The sequence below is a fragment of the Ranitomeya imitator genome, chromosome 3 (assembly GCF_032444005.1).
Source record: "Ranitomeya imitator isolate aRanImi1 chromosome 3, aRanImi1.pri, whole genome shotgun sequence".
Classification (NCBI taxonomy): Eukaryota; Metazoa; Chordata; class Amphibia; order Anura; family Dendrobatidae; genus Ranitomeya; species Ranitomeya imitator.
In genome coordinates this window covers 288,013,310-288,026,736 of record NC_091284.1, presented here as the reverse complement: position 1 = coordinate 288,026,736, position 13,427 = coordinate 288,013,310, and the positions used below count along the sequence as shown (strand labels likewise).

The window sequence follows — 13,427 nt, the reverse complement described above, 5'->3', positions numbered from 1 at the left end:
GATGTAAAAATAATTATTTTTTCTATAAAATAGTTTATACGGTATAAAAGAGCCAAAAAATAAAAAAATGATATAAATGAGGTATCGCTGTAATCGTAATGACCTGAAGAATAAAACTGCTTTATCAATTTTACCAAACGCGGAACGGTATAAACGCCTCCCCCAAAAGAAATTCATGAATAGCTGGTTTTTGGTCATTCTGCCTCACAAAAATCGGAATAAAAGGCGATCAAAAAATGTCACGTGCCCAAAAATGGTACCAATAACAACATCAACTCGTCCCGCAAAAAACAAGACCTAACATGACTCTGTGGACCCAAATATGGAAAAATTATAGCTCTCAAAAAGTGGTAACACAAAAATTTTTTTTGCAATAAAAGCGTCTTTCAGTGTGTGACGGCTGACAATAATAAAAAACCTGCTAAAAAACCCGCTATAAAAGTAAATCAAACCCCCCTTCATCACCCCCTTAGTTATGGAAAAATAAAAAAATTAAAAAAATGTATTTATTTCCATTTTCCCATTAGGGTTATGGTTAGGGTTAGGGCTAGGGCTAGGGTTAGGGCTAGGGTTAGGGCTAGGGTTAGGGTTAGGGCTAGGATTAGGGCTAGGGTTAGGGTTAGGGTTAGGGCTAGGGTTAAGGCTACAGTTAGAGTTGGGGCTAAAGTTATGGTTAGGGTTGGGGCTAAAGTTAGGGTTAGGGTTGGGGCTAAAGTTACGGATGGGAATAGGGTTAGGATTAGGGTTAGGGGTGTGTCAGGGTTAGAGGTGTGGTTAGGGTTACTGTTGGGATTAGGGTTGTGTTTGGATTAGGGTTTCAGTTATAATTGGGGGGTTTCCACTGTTTAGGCACATCAGGGGCTCTCCAAATGCGACATGGCATCCGATCTCAATTCCAGCCAATTCTGCGTTGAAAAAGTAAAACAGTGCTCCTTCCCTTCCGAGCTCTCCCGTGTGCCCAAACAGGGGTTTACCCCAACATATGGGGTATCAGCGTACTCAGGACAAATTGGACAACAACTTTTGGGGTCCAATTTCTCCTGTTACCCTTGGGAAAATACAAAACTGGGGGCTAAAAATATAATTTTTGTGGGAATTTTTTTTTTTATTTTCACGGCTCTGCGTTATAAACTGTAGTGAAACACTTGGGGGTTCAAAGTTCTCACAACACATCTAGATAAGTTCCTTGGTGGGTCTAGTTTCCAATATGGGGTCATTTGTGGGGGGTTTCCACTGTTTAGGTACATTAGGGGCTCTGCAAACGCAATGTGACGCCTGCAGACCATTCCATCTAAGTCTGCATTCCAAATGGCGCTCCTTCCTTTCTGATCCCTCCCATGCACTGAAACGGTGGTTCCACCCCACATATGGGGTATCAGCGTACTCAGGACAAATTGGACAACCACTCTTGGGGTCAAATTTCTCCTGTTACCCTGGGAAAATACAAAACTGGGGGCTAAAAAATAATTTTTGTGTAAAAATTGTTTTTTTTATTTTCACGGCTCTGCGGTATAAACTGTAGTGAAATACTTGGGGGTTCAAAGTTCTCACAAGTCACAACACATCTAGATAAGTTCCTTGGGGGTTCTAGTTTCGAATATGGGGTCACTTGTGTTCAGGTACATTAGGGGCTTTGCAAACGCAATGTGACGCCTGCAGACCATTCCATCTAAGTCTGCATTCCAAATGGCGCTCCTTCCCTTCCGAGCCCTCCCATGCGCCCAAACGGTGGTTCCTCCCCACATATGGGGTATCAGCATACTCAGGACAAATAGGACAACAACTTTTGTGGTCCAATTTCTCTTGTTACCCTTGGGAAAATACAAAACTGGGGGCTAAAAAATAATTTTTGTTGGAAAATTTTTATTTTTTTATTTTTACGGCTCTGCATTATAAACTTCTGTGAAGCACTAGGTGGGTCAGAGTGCTCACCACATATCTATGTAAGTTCCTTAGGGGTGTCTACTTTCCAAAATGGTGTCACTTGTGAGGGGTTTCAATGTTTAGGCACATCAGGGGCTCTCCAAACGCACATGACATCTCATCTCAATTCCTGTCAATTTTGCATTGAAAAGTCAAACGGTGCTCCTTCCCTTCCGAGCTCTCCCATGCGTTCAAACAGTGGTTTACCCCCACATATGGGGTATCAGCATACTCAGGACAAATTATACAACAACATTTGGGGTCCAATTTCTTCTCTTACCCTTGGGAAAATAAAAAATTGGGGGCAAAAAGATCATTTTTGTGAAAAAATATGATTTTTTATTTTTACGGCTGCATTATAAACTTATGTGAAGCCCTAGGTGGGTCAAAGTGCTCACCACACATCTAGATAAGTTCCTTAGGGGGACTACTTTCCAAAATGGTGTCACTTGTGGGGTTTTCAATGTTTAGGCTCATCAGTGTCTCTCCAAACGCAACATGGCGTTTGGAGAGACACTTTTTTGTGAAAAAAAGTTAAATGTTCATTTTTATTTAAACAATCAAAAAATTCTTGTGAAACACCTGAAGGGTTAATAAACTTCTTGAATGTGGTTTTGAGCACCTTGAGGGGTGCAGTTTTTAGAATGGTGTCACACTTGGTTATTTTCTATCATATAGACCCCTCAAAATGACTTCAAATGAGATGTGGTCCCTAAAAAAAATGGTGTTGTAAAAATGAGAAATTGCTGGTCAACTTTTAACCCTTATTACTCCCTAACAAAAAAAATGTTGGTTCCAAAATTGTGCTGATGTAAAGTAGACATGTGGAAAATGTTACTTATTAAGTATTTTGTGTGACATATCTCTGTGATTTAATTGCATAAAAAAATCAAAGTTTGAAAATTGCAAAATTTTCAAAATTTTTGCCAAACTTCCATTTTTTTCACAACAAACCGCAGGTAATATCAAAGAAATGTTACCACTATCATGAAGTACAATATGTCACGAGAAAACATTGTCAGAATCGCCAAGATCCGTTGAAGCGTTCCAGAGTTATAACCTCATAAAGGGACAGTGGTCAGAATTGTAAAAAATGGCCTGGTCATTACCGTGCAAACCACCCTTGGGGGTAAAGAGGTTAAAATACTTTGTAATAATGTGTGTGTGTTTTTTAACCATTTCATACTATTGGATTAATAATGGATAGATGTCATAATTGACGCCTCTCCATTATTAATCTGTCTTAATGTCACCTTACAATAGCAAGGTGACATTAACCCTTCATTACCCCATATCCCACCGCTACACGGGAATGGGAAGAGAGTGGCCAAGTGCCAGAATAGGCGCATCTTCCAGATGTGCCTTTTTTGGGGTGGCTGGGGGCAGATGTTTTTATCCAGGGGGGGCCAATAACCATGGACCCTCTCCAGGCTATTAATATCTGCCCTCAGTCACTGGCTTTACAACTCTGGTGGAGAAAATTGCGTGGGAGCCCACACCAATATTTTCCGCGATTTAACCCTTTAATTTAATAGCTAGAGCGCCCAAATTTTGCACATACACACTACTAACATTAGTAGTGTGGAACATGCAAAAAAAAAAGGGATATGAGATGGCTTACTGTATGTAAACCATGTATCATAACATGTCGGGTTTGTAAAGGAGATAGGAATAGCCGGCAATTGAATTACCAGCTTTTCTCCTATCTAGCGCTATATGCAATATTAATGTATATAAATATATGTGTCTCACTGACATATATATATATACATATATATATATATATATATATATATATATATACCCCTATACTATGTGTAGACATTTACAGCGTCGGACTGGAGTACCTTGGGCCCACCAGAGAAAAATCATTCTTGGGGCCCACCATGTGTGAGGAATCACGGGGAGAAAGGTGGACCCACTGAGACCGTGACGACGAACCCCTTACGGATGAGCTGACCAGGTGGACCACCCCCTATACAGGGAGTGTTAGGGGCAGGAACGCAAGGGACTATCGCCACGGAAACTGGAGGACCAAAGAGGAAGAAAAAACCAAGAGAACCGCAGGGAGACGGGGATAAGAAGGAACACGGTACCGCTAGAAACACATGGAGAGCTGGAAACGTGGAAACAGTGACGAGACTGGAACTTCAGGAAACAAAGGACTGACGCAGGGACACTGGAAACAGAAGGAGAGCTGGAAACGCAGGAACGGTGACGAGACTGGAAGTTCAGGAACGGAAGCCACTGACGCAGGACTGCGGGAAGTCAAACAACAATACACAAGATCAGAGCACAAAAGATGCACAGAGGTTATGTGCGACCAGGAGCACTTGCTAAGCACAAGTTATCATCAGGCACAGAGGCAGGAACGAGACAGGAAGAAATAGCAGCGCAAGAGCTTACTTCCGAGTGGCGAGGGTCCTCCAGGATCATGGAGAGGACCGAGCAGACAGGGTAGAAGAGACTAGAGGTGCGCACGTGCAGAACGGAAGCCGGCGTGCGTGCGCACCCGATGATCAGCTGACGCCGGGAACGAGCGCTGGAGGAGGGACGCCGCAGCAGCAGAGCCGCGCCGGGACGCCGGGGACAGGTAAGTATAGCAGGAAGAAGCGGGTGGCGGCGGCGGCGTAACACCATGCAGTTTAAAAAAACCACACAGGATAGATCCTATATACCACCCCACACAGGAGAACTGACAGATCCTCTATATACTACACCACACAGGAGAGCTGACAGATCCTCTATATACTACACCACACAGGAGAGGGGACAGATCCTCTATATACTACACCACACAGGAGAGCTGACAGATCCTCTATATACCACACCACACGGGAGAGCTGACAGATCCTGTATATACTACACCACACAGGAGAGCTGACAGATCCTCTATATACTACACCACACGGGAGAGCTGACAGATCCTCTATATACTACACCACACAGGAGAGCTGACAGATCCTCTATATAGTACACCACACGGGAGAGCTGACAGATCCTCTATATACTACACCACACGGGAGAGCTGACAGATCCTCTATATACTACACCACACAGGAGAGCTGACAGATCCTCTATATACTACAGCACACGGGAGAGCTGACAGATCCTCTATATACTACACCACACGGGAGAGCTGACAGATCCTCTATATACTACACCACACAGGAGAGCTGACAGATCCTCTATATACTACACTACACAGGAGAGCTGACAGATCCTCTATATACTACACCACACGGGAGAGCTGACAGATCCTCTATATACTACACCACACAGGAGAGCTGACAGATCCTCTATATACTACACCACACAGGAGAGTTGACAGATCCTCTATATACTACACCACACATGAGAGCTGACAGATCCTTTATATACTACACCACATGGGAGAGCTGACAGATCCTCTATATACTACACTACACAGGAGAGCTGACAGATCCTCTATATACTACACCACACAGGAGAACTGACAGATCCTCTATATACTACACCACACAGGAGAGCTGACAGATCCTCTATATACTACACCACACAGGAGAGCTGACAGATCCTCTATATACTACACCACACAGGAGAGCTGACAGTTCCTCTATATACTACACCACACATGAGAGCTGACAGATCCTCTATATACTACACCACATGGGAGAGCTGACAGATCCTCTATATACTACACTACACAGGAGAGCTGACAGATCCTCTATATACTACACCACACAGGAGAGCTGACAGATCCTCTATATACTACACCACACAGGAGAGCTGACAGATCCTCTATATACTACACCACACAGGAGAACTGACAGATCCTCTATATACTACACCACACAGGAGAGCTGACAGATCCTCTATATACTACACCACACAGGAGAGCTGACAGATCCTCTATATACTACACCACACAGGAGAGCTGACAGATCCTCTATATACTACACCACACAGGAGAGCTGACAGATCCTCTATATACTACAGCACACAGGAGAGCTGACAGATCCTCTATATACTACACCACACGGGAGAGCTGACAGATCCTCTATATACTACACCACACAGGAGAGCTGACAGATCCTCTATATACTAAACCACACAGGAGAGCTGACAGATCCTCTATATACTACACCACACAGGAGAGCTGACAGATCCTCTATATGCTACAGCACACAGGAGAGCTGACAGATCCTCTATATACTACACCACACAGGTGAGCTGACAGATCCTCTATATACTACACCACACAGGAGAGCTGACAGATCCTCTATATACTACACCACACAGGAGAACTGACAGATCCTCTATATACTACACCACACAGGAGAACTGACAGATCCTCTACATTCTACACCACACAGGAGAGCTGACAGATCCTCTATATACTACACCACACAGGAGAGCTGACAGATCCTCTATATACTACACCACACAGGAGAGCTGACAGATCCTCTATATACTACACCACACAGGAGAGCTGACAGATCCTCTACATACTACACCACACAGGAGAGCTGACAGATCCTCTATATACTACACCACACAGGAGAACTGACAGATCCTCTGTATACTACACCACACAGGAGAGCCGACAGATCCTCTATATACTACACCACACAGGAGAGCCGACAGATCCTCTATATACTACACCACACAGGAGAGCTGACAGATCCTCTATATACTACACCACACAGTAGAGCTGACAGATCCTCTATATACTACACCACACAGGAGAGCTGACAGATCCTCTACATACTACACCACACAGGAGAGCTGACAGATCCTCTATATACTACACCACACAGGAGAACTGACAGATCCTCTATATACTACACCACACAGGAGAGCCGACAGATCCTCTATATACTACACCACACATGAGAGCCGACAGATCCTCAATATACTACACCACACGGGAGAGCTGACAGATCCTCTATATACTACACCACACAGGAGAGCTGACAGATCCTCTATATACTACACCACACAGGAGAGTTGACAGATCCTCTATATACTACACCACACATGAGAGCTGACAGATCCTTTATATACTACACCACATGGGAGAGCTGACAGATCCTCTATATACTACACTACACAGGAGAGCTGACAGATCCTCTATATACTACACCACACAGGAGAACTGACAGATCCTCTATATACTACACCACACAGGAGAGCTGACAGATCCTCTATATACTACACCACACAGGAGAGCTGACAGATCCTCTATATACTACACCACACAGGAGAGCTGACAGTTCCTCTATATACTACACCACACATGAGAGCTGACAGATCCTCTATATACTACACCACATGGGAGAGCTGACAGATCCTCTATATACTACACTACACAGGAGAGCTGACAGATCCTCTATATACTACACCACACAGGAGAGCTGACAGATCCTCTATATACTACACCACACAGGAGAGCTGACAGATCCTCTATATACTACACCACACAGGAGAACTGACAGATCCTCTATATACTACACCACACAGGAGAGCTGACAGATCCTCTATATACTACACCACACAGGAGAGCTGACAGATCCTCTATATACTACACCACACAGGAGAGCTGACAGATCCTCTATATACTACACCACACAGGAGAGCTGACAGATCCTCTATATACTACAGCACACAGGAGAGCTGACAGATCCTCTATATACTACACCACACGGGAGAGCTGACAGATCCTCTATATACTACACCACACAGGAGAGCTGACAGATCCTCTATATACTAAACCACACAGGAGAGCTGACAGATCCTCTATATACTACACCACACAGGAGAGCTGACAGATCCTCTATATGCTACAGCACACAGGAGAGCTGACAGATCCTCTATATACTACACCACACAGGTGAGCTGACAGATCCTCTATATACTACACCACACAGGAGAGCTGACAGATCCTCTATATACTACACCACACAGGAGAACTGACAGATCCTCTATATACTACACCACACAGGAGAACTGACAGATCCTCTACATTCTACACCACACAGGAGAGCTGACAGATCCTCTATATACTACACCACACAGGAGAGCTGACAGATCCTCTATATACTACACCACACAGGAGAGCTGACAGATCCTCTATATACTACACCACACAGGAGAGCTGACAGATCCTCTACATACTACACCACACAGGAGAGCTGACAGATCCTCTATATACTACACCACACAGGAGAACTGACAGATCCTCTGTATACTACACCACACAGGAGAGCCGACAGATCCTCTATATACTACACCACACAGGAGAGCCGACAGATCCTCTATATACTACACCACACAGGAGAGCTGACAGATCCTCTATATACTACACCACACAGTAGAGCTGACAGATCCTCTATATACTACACCACACAGGAGAGCTGACAGATCCTCTACATACTACACCACACAGGAGAGCTGACAGATCCTCTATATACTACACCACACAGGAGAACTGACAGATCCTCTATATACTACACCACACAGGAGAGCCGACAGATCCTCTATATACTACACCACACATGAGAGCCGACAGATCCTCAATATACTACACCACACAGTAGAGCTGACAGATCCTCTATATACTACACCACACAGGAGAGCTGACAGATCCTCTACATACTACACCACACAGGAGAGCTGACAGATCCTCTATATACTACACCACACAGGAGAACTGACAGATCCTCTATATACTACACCACACAGGAGAGCCGACAGATCCTCTATATACTACACCACACATGAGAGCCGACAGATACTCAATATACTACACCACACAGGAGAGCTGACCGATCCTCTATATACTACACCACACAGGAGAGCTGACAGATCCTCTATATACTACACCACACATGAGAGCCGACAGATCCTCAATATACTACACCACACAGTAGAGCTGACAGATCCTCTATATACTACACCACACAGGAGAGCTGACAGATCCTCTACATACTACACCACACAGGAGAGCTGACAGATCCTCTATATACTACACCACACAGGAGAACTGACAGATCCTCTATATACTACACCACACAGGAGAGCCGACAGATCCTCTATATACTACACCACACATGAGAGCCGACAGATACTCAATATACTACACCACACAGGAGAGCTGACCGATCCTCTATATACTACACCACACAGGAGAGCTGACAGATCCTCTATATACTACACCACACATGAGAGCCGACAGATCCTCTATATACTACACCACACAGGAGAGCTGACAGATCCTCTATATACTACACCGCACAGGAGAGCTGACAGATCCTCTATATACTACACCACACAGGAGAGCTGACAGATCCTCTATATACTACACCACACAGGAGAGGGGACAGATCCTCTATATACTACACCACACAGGAGAGTTGACAGATCCTCTATATACTACACCACACATGAGAGCTGACAGATCCTCTATATACTACACCACATGGGAGAGCTGACAGATCCTCTATATACTACACTACACAGGAGAGCTGACAGATCCTCTATATACTACACCACACAGGAGAGCTGACAGATCCTCTATATACTACACCACACAGGAGAGCTGACAGATCCTCTATATACTACACCACACAGGAGAACTGACAGATTCTCTATATACTGCACCACACAGGAGAGCTGACAGATCCTCTATATACTACACCACACAGGAGAGCTGACAGATCCTCTATATACTACACCACACAGGAGAGCTGACAGATCCTCTATATACTACACCACACAGGAGAGCTGACAGATCCTCTATATACTACACCACACAGGAGAGCTGACAGATCCTCTATATACTACACCACACAGGAGAGCTGACAGATCCTCTATATACTACACCACACAGGAGAGCTGACAGATCCTCTATATACTACACCACACAGGAGAGCTGACAGATCCTCTATATACTACACCACACAGGAGAGCTGACAGATCCTCTATATACTACACCACACAGGAGAGCTGACAGATCCTCTATATACTACACCACACAGGAGAGCTGACAGATCCTCTATATACTACACCACACAGGAGAACTGACAGATCCTCTATATACTACACCACACAGGAGAACTGACAGATCCTCTACATTCTACACCACACAGGAGAGCTGACAGATCCTCTATATACTACACCACACAGGAGAGCTGACAGATCCTCTATATACTCCACCACACAGGAGAGCTGACAGATCCTCTATATACTACACCACACAGGAGAGCTGACAGATCCTCTACATACTACACCACACAGGAGAGCTGACAGATCCTCTATATACTACACCACACAGGAGAACTGACAGATCCTCTATATACTACACCACACAGGAGAGCCGACAGATCCTCTATATACTACACCACACAGGAGAGCCGACAGATCCTCTACATACTACACCACACAGGAGAGCTGACAGATCCTCTATATACTACACCACACAGTAGAGCTGACAGATCCTCTATATACTACACCACACAGGAGAGCTGACAGATCCTCTACATACTACACCACACAGGAGAGCTGACAGATCCTCTATATACTACACCACACAGGAGAACTGACAGATCCTCTATATACTACACCACACAGGAGAGCCGACAGATCCTCTATATACTACACCACACGAGAGCCGACAGATCCTCAATATACTACACCACACAGGAGAGCTGACAGATCCTCTATATACTACACCACACAGGAGAGCTGACAGATCCTCTATATACTACACCACACATGAGAGCCGACAGATCCTCTATATACTACACCACACAGGAGAGCTGACAGATCCTCTATATACTACACCGCACAGGAGAGCTGACAGATCCTCTATATACTACACCACACAGGAGAGCTGACAGATCCTCTATATACTACACCACACAGGAGAGGGGACAGATCCTCTATATACTACACCACACAGGAGAGTTGGCAGATCCTCTATATACTACACCACACATGAGAGCTGACAGATCCTTTATATACTACACCACATGGGAGAGCTGACAGATCCTCTATATACTACACTACACAGGAGAGCTGACAGATCCTCTATATACTACACCACACAGGTGAACTGACAGATCCTCTATATACTACACCACACAGGAGAGCTGACAGATCCTCTATATACTACACCACACATGAGAGCTGACAGATCCTCTATATACTACACCACACAGGAGAGCCGACAGATCCTCTATATACTACACCACACATGAGAGCCGACAGATACTCAATATACTACACCACACAGGAGAGCTGACCGATCCTCTATATACTACACCACACAGGAGAGCTGACAGATCCTCTATATACTACACCACACATGAGAGCCGACAGATCCTCAATATACTACACCACACAGTAGAGCTGACAGATCCTCTATATACTACACCACACAGGAGAGCTGACAGATCCTCTACATACTACACCACACAGGAGAGCTGACAGATCCTCTATATACTACACCACACAGGAGAACTGACAGATCCTCTATATACTACACCACACAGGAGAGCCGACAGATCCTCTATATACTACACCACACATGAGAGCCGACAGATACTCAATATACTACACCACACAGGAGAGCTGACCGATCCTCTATATACTACACCACACAGGAGAGCTGACAGATCCTCTATATACTACACCACACATGAGAGCCGACAGATCCTCTATATACTACACCACACAGGAGAGCTGACAGATCCTCTATATACTACACCGCACAGGAGAGCTGACAGATCCTCTATATACTACACCACACAGGAGAGCTGACAGATCCTCTATATACTACACCACACAGGAGAGGGGACAGATCCTCTATATACTACACCACACAGGAGAGTTGACAGATCCTCTATATACTACACCACACATGAGAGCTGACAGATCCTCTATATACTACACCACATGGGAGAGCTGACAGATCCTCTATATACTACACTACACAGGAGAGCTGACAGATCCTCTATATACTACACCACACAGGAGAGCTGACAGATCCTCTATATACTACACCACACAGGAGAGCTGACAGATCCTCTATATACTACACCACACAGGAGAACTGACAGATTCTCTATATACTGCACCACACAGGAGAGCTGACAGATCCTCTATATACTACACCACACAGGAGAGCTGACAGATCCTCTATATACTACACCACACAGGAGAGCTGACAGATCCTCTATATACTACACCACACAGGAGAGCTGACAGATCCTCTATATACTACACCACACAGGAGAGCTGACAGATCCTCTATATACTACACCACACAGGAGAGCTGACAGATCCTCTATATACTACACCACACAGGAGAGCTGACAGATCCTCTATATACTACACCACACAGGAGAGCTGACAGATCCTCTATATACTACACCACACAGGAGAGCTGACAGATCCTCTATATACTACACCACACAGGAGAGCTGACAGATCCTCTATATACTACACCACACAGGAGAGCTGACAGATCCTCTATATACTACACCACACAGGAGAACTGACAGATCCTCTATATACTACACCACACAGGAGAACTGACAGATCCTCTACATTCTACACCACACAGGAGAGCTGACAGATCCTCTATATACTACACCACACAGGAGAGCTGACAGATCCTCTATATACTCCACCACACAGGAGAGCTGACAGATCCTCTATATACTACACCACACAGGAGAGCTGACAGATCCTCTACATACTACACCACACAGGAGAGCTGACAGATCCTCTATATACTACACCACACAGGAGAACTGACAGATCCTCTATATACTACACCACACAGGAGAGCCGACAGATCCTCTATATACTACACCACACAGGAGAGCCGACAGATCCTCTACATACTACACCACACAGGAGAGCTGACAGATCCTCTATATACTACACCACACAGTAGAGCTGACAGATCCTCTATATACTACACCACACAGGAGAGCTGACAGATCCTCTACATACTACACCACACAGGAGAGCTGACAGATCCTCTATATACTACACCACACAGGAGAACTGACAGATCCTCTATATACTACACCACACAGGAGAGCCGACAGATCCTCTATATACTACACCACACGAGAGCCGACAGATCCTCAATATACTACACCACACAGGAGAGCTGACAGATCCTCTATATACTACACCACACAGGAGAGCTGACAGATCCTCTATATACTACACCACACATGAGAGCCGACAGATCCTCTATATACTACACCACACAGGAGAGCTGACAGATCCTCTATATACTACACCGCACAGGAGAGCTGACAGATCCTCTATATACTACACCACACAGGAGAGCTGACAGATCCTCTATATACTACACCACACAGGAGAGGGGACAGATCCTCTATATACTACACCACACAGGAGAGTTGGCAGATCCTCTATATACTACACCACACATGAGAGCTGACAGATCCTTTATATACTACACCACATGGGAGAGCTGACAG

At 44.8% G+C, this 13,427-nt stretch overlaps 1 protein-coding gene across 1 annotated transcript in view; it reads left to right on the top strand.

Moving 5' to 3' along the window:
- The window catches only part of FMOD (fibromodulin), a 79,880-nt gene that overhangs the window by 49,357 nt on the left and 17,096 nt on the right, over positions 1-13,427 (top strand). The gene's annotated exons all lie outside the window — the stretch shown is intronic.